The sequence below is a fragment of the Henckelia pumila genome, chromosome 2, assembly GCF_033568475.1.
Source record: "Henckelia pumila isolate YLH828 chromosome 2, ASM3356847v2, whole genome shotgun sequence".
Taxonomy (NCBI): domain Eukaryota; kingdom Viridiplantae; phylum Streptophyta; class Magnoliopsida; order Lamiales; family Gesneriaceae; genus Henckelia; species Henckelia pumila.
The window spans coordinates 148,796,646-148,807,214 of record NC_133121.1 but is presented as its reverse complement, the minus strand read 5'-3'; positions in this window follow the sequence as shown (position 1 = coordinate 148,807,214).

Below are 10,569 nucleotides of genomic sequence, written 5' to 3'. Positions count from 1 at the left end.
ATATGCAGGTATGCAATGCAATCCTATTACATTGAGCTTCCAATTTATATTTCTTCAGTCTTTATTGTCTGCTGGGCCCACCTCCGTCTTCAAATCTTCATCTCCCACTAAGTCTAATGTATTTACAATAAATAACCATGACAAGTAGGTGATACATTTTAAGGGGTGGGAACGGGCCATAAACCAGGCCCACTTTTATTACATATGACAATTCATATTGGGCCATAAACCAGGCCCATTAATAAATCAACAACAATAAAAACAAATGTAAATTCCTAACATACACCTACAAAATTGGTCATGGCAATCGATCATCCTTATCCAATAATATTTAATTCAAAATTAATTTATTGGATAACATGCAATGACAATTTAAATTAAAAGGATAAAATCATATTCCATATATAAAATCTTATTTTACATACAAAATCATATTTTATCTTTTTATCAAATAAAATCATATTTTACATATAAAATCCAATTTTATACATAAAATCATATTTTACTCAATATTTCCATAAGATCATATCTTATCATCAATTGTACCAAAAATAATTAATTTCATAAAATCTGATTTAACGGATAAAATCTATAAATTTTCCAAAAATTCAAATTTATCCAAAAATCAATTTTAAAATTTTCGGACTCGAACAATTCGATTCGACGCCTCGTGGACCAATCAAAAATAATTTTCGATCGGACCAAAAATATAATTTTAACATATTAAAATTTTAATTAAAAATAAAAAAATTAATTTTTCCCGGGCCGCCCGGGACGTTCCCGGGCTGCCCGCGCCCCAAAGGGGCTCGGGCCGGGCAGCCCGTCGCTGCCCCTAGGGCAGCGCCGAGCGCTGCCCTGTGCAGCGCCCAGCGCTGCGCTGGGCAGCGATCCAATCGCTGCCCGTGTTTTGCCCGAAAAAAAAAAATTTATTTTAAAAAATTTATTTTGTTTCAAAAAACCGAGGCTTAAAAATTTTTGTACAATCGATTAATTTAATCGCTTGATCTGAGCAACCTGGCTCTGATACCACTGTTGGAAAACGGTGATCAGATCAATCAGAATTGATACTCAGTGCAGCGGAAGTTTAAATTTTTTATATGGAACGATTCCATAATGGGTATCAAAACTTTACGATTAAATTGTGCGTGTAAAAATTAAATAACAATTATAAATTTTTACCTCCAATCTCGAAACGAGATTATGGACACCAACAGATTACTCTGCTCTTGTTGTATATCCCAAGAACTGATGGACGAACTGTTCTTCAATCAGGTCCACGAACAGAGATTTAATCCCTCTGATAGATTGCACTAGAAAATCTATCAGAAGTTTCTACGAATAGAATTAACGAATTTGATCCGTTAAACCAGACTGCAAATTCAAAATTCACATGCTGGATTTTCCCGAGCAGAGAGGGAAGGGGGGCGGCCACTTTTAATAAAAACAACTAGGGTTTTTCGAAAATTGTGAGCCTCTGTTGTCTAATTTCTGTACTGCAATAACTTATTTATAATGTGGGCTGCTAACAGCTTAGGGCCCATTAGTCATAAGTTCAAGCCTGACAAGCAAAGCCCGCATGTTCAGAAATTAATATAAAATTCATCGCGACTCAGATTGATAAACCAATTTCACCAATGTTCACAGAAACCATTTCTGCATCTTTTAAAGTCAAGATAAATTTTTCTGAATCCGAATTCAGTGATTTCCAAAAATGCCCATCCCTATGTCATTTTAGGAAATCTTACTCCTCTACTCTTAAATAAGAAGTCTCACTTCTTTGTTCATTAAATTTAACTCTTTAAATTTAAATATCTCAACGGGGATTAAAAATCCATTACTCTGTGTGACCCTCAATGGTTCAGGGATACAGCTAGCCATGGGCTCACAACTCCTTGTGACTCGGAACAACAATTTCCGACTTGCCCATCGAATCATGGTAAGAGCGCCTAGCAACATCGCCCCATGATTCCCTAGGTATCACTGATAGTGCCTGCAAGAACCAATAGATTTTGGTTAGCGTACAGTACGGTCCCTTCATCCAAATATCCCGATCGAATCAACAACCATTGGTAAATTGAGAGTCGTTCGAGATTCGATAACTATGCAATACATCTTGAAGATCAAATAGTGACATCGCATATGCTACTAAGAAACCATTTCTTAAAACACATCATGTACTCTGGCCAGAGATTCGTCACACTAATATCTCCTCAGATTGCATAGGATATCCACACTAGCAAGTATGTGGTGAATCCTTGACAACAAAGCATCGACTCCTATATGTGTCGTTACTGTACCCAATCCCGACACCTGATGACCCTAATAGAGTCGGTAAACGAGTCAAAGCACAGTACTAGCATATAGAGTCTCAATGATGTTTCAAGTAGTAAAGACTAATGGTGTACAACCAAAACCACGGACTTTATCCACTTGATAAATGATAACCACTTGGAAAGTCCGGATAGGGTAGTTCGATCATTCATCGTATAAATATCCATTTGCATGCTTTGAACATCTCTATGTTCCATACCAATGAAACGTGGTACTCGGCATCGCAAATGCTAGTCTCAATCTCGAGCGATCCTTATCCTTATTAACGGACGGCTCAATCGACTAGGAACTGTTTAGAATATACAGTGACTATAAGATGTGTTTCATGATAGCCATCCCCATGTGCCACCACATCTTACATACACTATAGTATATTCAAGGTCTTCATCTAAACATCTTATAGTATGTCACAACATAATAATATGATAAAATATAAAGTAAATGCCATTATTAAAAGTGTAAATTATATTAAACAAAAGAATATTTATACAAAGAGTCATCAAAGCCCTTAGCCACAAGTTGGCTCACCGGGCACCCACTCTTTCATTTATTACCCTTCTTGTATTGGTTTTCTTAAAATTTCAATTAGTAAAATTAGGGCATTTTAGGATGTTCACTTAAAATATCAAAAATAGTTTTTATTAGACTCTCTTCTATAATAATAATAATAATAAATGTTTCACCGCGCAAAAGTTCAACATGAAGACCTTTGTACATTTCACATCTCAATTGTTTTTTTATGCATCCGAACATATGACAACCTTCTAGTTTCGACCATTGTGTATGCATCAACAATAAACTGTTGAAAAAGTCTTCTCGAAGAAAAAATACTTGAAAATTCGATGTTCCTATCATGCAGTCGATAACCAAAAAATTCTCTTATACTCATATTTTTTCTACCTCCAACACTTGACTTGGATTATGAGAATGAAGTATCTTCTCGATAACCATCCTCACCATAGGGGAAAAGTATAGGATACTGCAGAAAGAGATATGCATGATTCAACTCATTGATATGTTTAAGTCGACATGTTTGTGTTTCTACTAAAATATCTATGTCGCCTGAAAACTCATTGAAATCTCCCACAATTAATGCAGCAACCTCGGAAGTAGAAGGAAGATTATATCGTCTTCCGTCCTTATCTCTTCAACCAATCAGCCTTAATTTAATATCGGATCGTACTTCTACCATCATTCTTTCTTTGGTCATCCTAAAAAACTTGACCAAAATATTGTTTTTATCTAATACGACCTTCAAATCAGAAACTATCTCCAGATGCAGATTATTTGTGTTGCTATTTTTTTTTTTTTTTTGAAAAAAATAGGTTGATTCGATATAAATGAATTTTTCTACTAAAATCACAAATATGATAAACTAAAAATAAGACATATATTTTAAGATATACCTGATAGGCGACATCAAAATCCGATTTGTAATTTCATTTTCTGTGTCGTAAATATATAACTGAGCAAACTTCGGGGATGCACCTTCACATGGAAGTAGGCTTCCAATTAAACGATAATTCTGACCATTAAATTTAAAAATTGGAGGGGAGCCACCTTGATCTAAACTCGAATCTATCTTCCCTCTCATCGACGTGAAACAAAACATATTATTGTATGAACTCATATTCTCCAGAAAATGTTTGCTTTCATCATCCACTCCATTTAATATATTTATATCTCAAATATAATATTTTAAAATTAAAAAAAACACGATGTGTAGTTACTAAAAAATTACATTAATGAACAAACATCAGTTTGTCGTCATTATTAACAGTAGAGAGAGGAAAATCATCATCAATCGTTAGATCAATTATTTCTGATGGATTTGTAGTTGAGCTTCTAGGTATTTGGGAAGAATAATCTATGTGACGCCTAAAATTTCTCAATTTAAGTTTCATGCCTAAATCAGTCTTTAATATTTATGATTAACTATTTTAATTTTTTGTGTTAATTGGCTAAATATTATATTTTCCCGTGCATTAGAATTTATTATTTTTAACTTTTGCGAAAATTATCATTTTTATTTTCCGGACTAGTAAAATCAATTTAATATTTTAAATTAGGATTTTTAAGCTTATATTTTTTTTTATTTAGTGCGATTTAATTTGTAGACCTAATTGCTTTATTGGTTTGGCACTTTTTAAAAGTGTGTAGCACTTTTTCCTAAATTTCATAACACTCCCATTTTTTTTTTCTAGGGTTTACCTACATATACACTTGGACTTAGATTTAACCCTAGCCTCCAACACATTACACTCTCAACACACACTCAACTCATGCCTCAAACAAACACACACACACACACACACACACCTCACGACTCAAACTCATTTCTCCTTCCCCAAGCTCAAGGATCGGTTGTTCCCTCTTCTCCTTGGATCGCCGCCGCAGCTCTTCTTCTTCCTTTTTTTTTTCGGCGAGGCGTCTTCGTGGCCAGCTGAACGAGCTGCTTCTTTCCCTTCTAAGCTCGGATTCCAGCTCGAGTAGCCCTTTTCCCCTTCATTTCGGGTTTATCTCATTTGAGCTCTTGCATTTCGGTTTCTAACTAGGCAAGACTATGGCTTCTTTTTCCCGTCACTGTGTGGAATTGTATGTTGTGTGTGAATTGCATCTCACGAACCTTTGAAATGTATATGTGTATATGCCCTGTTCGGCCTTCACTATGTAGCCGAGATTTCCCCCATTTTAAGTTTGATAATTATGTTATTTGTTGAGATTGAAATAAATATTGAATTTGAAATGTTGTATGCTTGAATGACATGTTGTTTTCGAAATTCCAGAAATTTTATGGCATGTGGTTCGAAAACTTGGAGTTTTATTGTGTTGATTTGGATGGTGGATTGGGGGCTACCATGAGTGAAATGTAGTCACATGGTAGTGTTTAGGATGGGTTGGAGATAGATTGTAAATTGGTTTGAGGAAACTTTGAACTAGTCTAGAATAGAGGGGCTCGGTTTTGATGGTGGCTGGGGGGCTGCTTTTGGGCTGAGTATAGGTATATTTGAGGTGAATTGTAGATGCTTGAAATGAGGTTAAATGTTGGTCATGGTCCTAGGTTAGTGTCCTGGAAGTTGGGAGAATTATAGCTAAGTTTTGGGTTGAGTTTGATCATGAGTTTTGAGCAGAATTTTAGGAGCGTTTGGGGCTGTCTGGAAACTTATGGTTAAGGCTGAGTATATCTCATGATTTGGTTAAGGGCTCGAGTCTGAAATTGTTTGAGAATATTAGGAATATGTCGGTGAAAGCGGGAATTAATTCGGTTAAGATTCGGTCGAGTTCTAGACATATTAAGGAAGGTGTGCAGAATTTTGAAGTTATAGGAGGGGGCTGTCCGGAAATGGAATTTTTATAAAATGGTTGTTTAGGAAATAAATTCCAAGGATGATTTCTATACTAGTTCTAAGTGTCATGGATGTTGTATTACTGGCGGTCAGATCAATCACGATTGATACCCGGTGCAGCGGAAGTTTAAAAATTTTATCATGGAACAATTCCATGGTGTGGGTATCAACCATTCAACGATTAAATTATTGTGTGTGTAAAATTCAAATAACAATTAATTAAATTTTACCTTCAATCTCGAATCGAGATTAATGGACACCACACAGATTTCTCTGCGCTTCTTGTATCTCCCAGGAACTGATGAACTCCTTCAATCAGGTCCACGAATGGGGTTTAAATCCCTCTGATAGATTGCACTAGAAAATCTATCAGAAGTTTTTCTGCGAAGAGATTAAACGAATCTGATTCGTTATTCCTGACTGCAATTCAAAATCACAGACCGAAATTTTCTCGGGCAGAGAACAGGGAGGGGACGGCCGAAAACTTTTGAGAGAGAGGAGGGTTTCGATTTTCTGTCTCAAAAATTATGAGCTGTTGTATCTAATTTCTGTACTGCAATAACTTATTTATAATGCAGGCCACTAACACCTTAGGGCCCATTAGTCATAAGTTGAGGCCCGACAAGCAAAGCCCGCTCGTTCAGAAATTAATAAAATTCATCGTGACTCCGATTGATAAACCGATTTTACCAATGTGCACAGAAACCATTTCTGCACATTTTAAAGTCAAAATAAATTTTCCTGAATCCGAATTCAGTGGTTTCCTAAAATGTCCATCCCTATGTCATTTTAGGAAATCCTACTCCCTTACTCTTATTTAAGAAGTCCAACTCCTTAGTTCATTAAATTTAACTCTTTAAATTTAACTATCTCAACGGGGATTAAAACTCCATTACACTGTGTGACCCTCAATGGTTCAGGGATACAGCTAGCCGTGGGCTCACAACTCCTTGTGACTCGGAACAACACTTTCCGACTTGCCCAACGAATCATGGTAAAGCGCCTAGCAACATCGCCCCATGATTCCCTAGGTATCACTGATAGTGCCTACAAGAACCAGTAGATTTTGGTTAGCGTACAGTACGGTCCCTTCATCCAAATATCCCGATCGAATCAACAACCATTGGTATATCGAGAGTCGCTCAAGATTCGATAACTATGCAATACATCTTGAAGATCAAATTAGTGACATCGCATGTGCTACTAAGAAACCATTTCTTAAATCACATCAAGTACTCTGGCCAGAGATTTGTCACACTAATATCTCCTCAGATCGCATAGGATATCCACACTCGCAAGTATGTGGTGAATCCTTGACAACAATGCATTGACTCCTATATGTGTCGTAACTGTACCCAATCTCGACACCTGATGACCCCCATAGAGTCGGTAAACGAGTCAAAGCACAGCACTAGCATATAGAGTCTCCATGATGTTTCAAGTCGTAAGGACTAATGGTGTACAACCAAAACCGCGGACTTTATCCACTCGATAAGTGATAACCACTTGGAAAGTCCGGATAGGGTAGTTCGATTATTCATCCTATGAATATCCATTTGCATGCTTCGAACATCTCCATGTTCCCTACCAATGAAACGTGGTACTCCGCATCGCAAATGCTAGTCTCAAACTCGAGCGATCCTTATCCTTATTATCGGACGGCTCAATCGACTAGGAACGGTTTTTAGAATATACAGTGACTATAAGATGTATTTCATGATAGACATCTCCATGTTCTACCACATCTTACATACACTATAGTATATTCAAGGTCTTTATCAAAACAACAATAGTATATCACAATATAACAATATGAAGTAATATAAAGTCATTGCCATAAAAGTGTAAATAATATTAAACAAAAGATTGTTTATACAAAGAGTCATCAAAGCCCATAGCCACACAGTTGGCTCACTGGGCACCCACTCTTACAATCTCCCACTTGCCCTATAGCCAACTAGTCATACTACGTAGACCCATTGCTTCGCGATGTTTGTCAAACAATGGTCCTGGCAAGGGCTTAGTAAGCGGATCAGCGATATTGTCTGCAGAGGCCACTCGTTCGACAATGATGTCTCCTCTTTCCACAATCTCCCGGATTATGTGGTATTTCCTCAGTACGTGTTTGGATCTTTGATGAGACCTTGGTTCCTTTGCTTGAGCAACGGCACCCGTGTTGTCACAGTACACCGGGACTGGACCAACAAATTCAGGAATAACGCCCAACTCTTGGACGAACTTCCTCATCCAAACGGCCTCTTTAGCAGCAGCTGATGCTGCAATGTATTCAGCCTCAGTGGTGGAATCCGCTGTGGTGTCCTGCTTGGAACTCTTCCAAGAGACAGCACCGCCATTGAGCATGAACACAAATCCAGAGGTTGACTTCGAGTCATCCACATCACTTTGGAAGCTAGAGTCGGTATAGCCTTCCAATTTGAGATCTCGTCCTCCATACACCATGAACATATTCTTAGTCCTTCGCAAGTACTTAAGAATGTCCTTCACGGCTTTCCAATGCATTTGACCAGGATTAGACTGATATCTGCTCGTGACACTCAGAGCAAATGCTACATCCGGTCTGGTAGATATCATCCCATACATGATACTACCTATAGCTGACGCATATGGTACATGTGTCATATTCTCTATCTCTGCATCAGTCTTGGGACACATAGACTTGGATAGAGAAACTCCATGACACATGGGTAGATGTCCTCTTTTGGACCCATCCATTGAAAACCGTTTCAATATGGTATCGATGTAGGTTGATTGAGTGAGTCCTATCATTCTCTTAGACCTATCTCTATAGATCTGTATCCCAAGAATGTAGGATGCCTCTCCCAAATCCTTCATCGAAAATCTACCTGATAACCATATCTTTGTTGACTGCAACATCCCTACATCATTCCCAATGAGTAGGATGTCATCAACATAAAGTACTAAGAATGTCACCGCATCCTTAAGTACTTTCTTGTACACGCATGGTTCCTCCGGGTTCTTGATGAAACCAAAATCTTTTATTGTTTCATCAAATTTCTGGTTCCAACTTCTTGATGCTTGTTTTAGACCATAAATTGATCTCTGAAGCTTGCATACCTTATGCTCGCTTCCCATGGATGTGTACCCCTCAGGCTGCTTCATATAGATTTCTTCCTTAATGTCTCCATTAAGAAAAGCAGTCTTCACATCCATTTGCCATATCTCATAGTCATACCATGCAGCTATGGCAATCAGGATTCTTATGGACTTGAACATTGCAACTGGTGAAAAGGTTTCATCATAGTCAACTCCTTGCCTTTGAGTATAACCTTTCGCCACCAATCGCGCCTTGTAGGTCAATACCTTACCATCAGGCCCAAGCTTTCTCTTGTAGATCCATTTACACCCTATTGGAACAATTCCATCGGGAGGATCTACTAAAGACCAAACTTGGTTTGTATGCATCGAATCCAATTCTGACTGCATAGCTTCAAGCCATAAATTCGAATCCGCATCAGAAATTGCTTCCTTGAAGTTTCTTGGATCACATCCAATGTCGGGTTCATCTTGATCCCCTTCAAGAAGAAGACCATATCGAACTGGAGGTCTAGAAGTCCTTTCGGATCTTCTAGGTGCATGTGTGTCCAGCAATGGTTCCTGAGGTGTAGGATCGTTATTTTGTATTTCGGGTTCTTCTCGAACTTCTTCGAGTTCCATCATCTCGCCTTTCTTATCCAATAAGAACTCCTTCTCCAAGAAGGTGGCATTCCTAGAAACAAACACCTTTGTTTCAGCAGGATAATAGAAATAATATCCGATTGAATTCTTCGGATACCCTACAAAATAACATAAGCTGGATCGACTATCCAACTTATCTCCCACTGTCCGCTTCACGTAAGCAGGACATCCCCAAATCCTCAAGTACGAATACTTAGGAGCTTTGCCATTCCATAACTCGTATGGTGTTTTGTCCACTGCTTTAGTGTGGACGTTGTTCAACAACAATACCGCCGTTTCAAGCGCATAGCCCCAAAACGAAGGTGGAAGCTCAGTGAAGCTCATCATAGATCGAACCATGTCCAACAAAGTTCGATTACGACGCTCCGATACACCATTAAGCTGTGGTGTCATAGGAGGAGTCCACTGAGAGAGAATCCCATTCTCTTTCAGATAGTCCAAAAACTCGGTACTCAAGTATTCTCCACCTCGATCCGATCGAAGTGCTTTAATACTTTTACCTAGCTTGTTTTCTACTTCAGCCCTGAATTCTTTGAACTTTTCAAATGCTTCAGACTTATATTTCATTAAATATAAATACCCATACCTTGAATAATCATCAGTAAAGGTAATGAAGTAGGTGTGGCCATGTTGAGTCCCTACTCTAAATGGACCACAAACATCTGTATGGATCAAATCCAACAGATTCTGACTACGCTCAGGTTTCCCCTTAAAAGGAGATTTAGTCATTTTTCCTTTTAGGCAGGATTCACAAGTAGGTAGAGAGTTAATATCAGACATATCAAACATGCCCTCTCCCACTAGCTTGTTCATTCTCCTTGAGGAAATATGGCCTAGCCTAGCGTGCCAAAGGTTTGCCGGGTTTTGACTATCGATTTTCCTTTTGTTTGTTGTCGCCGGTTTATCAACATAATTCACTGGAACGTCTTTTAGTTTTAAGTTGTATAGATCGTTTTCAAGTTGTCCATTTCCAATTAAACATTCATTCTTGTAAATATTGCAAATCCCATTCACAAAATTGGAAGAATAACCATCTCTATCAAGTATAGAAATAGAAATAATGTTTTTAATTAAATCTGGCACAAATAAAACATCTCTTAACAATAATTTAAAACCGTTCTGCAAAGTCAAACAAACATCTCCAATGGCCGTAGCTTCAACTCTGGAACCATTC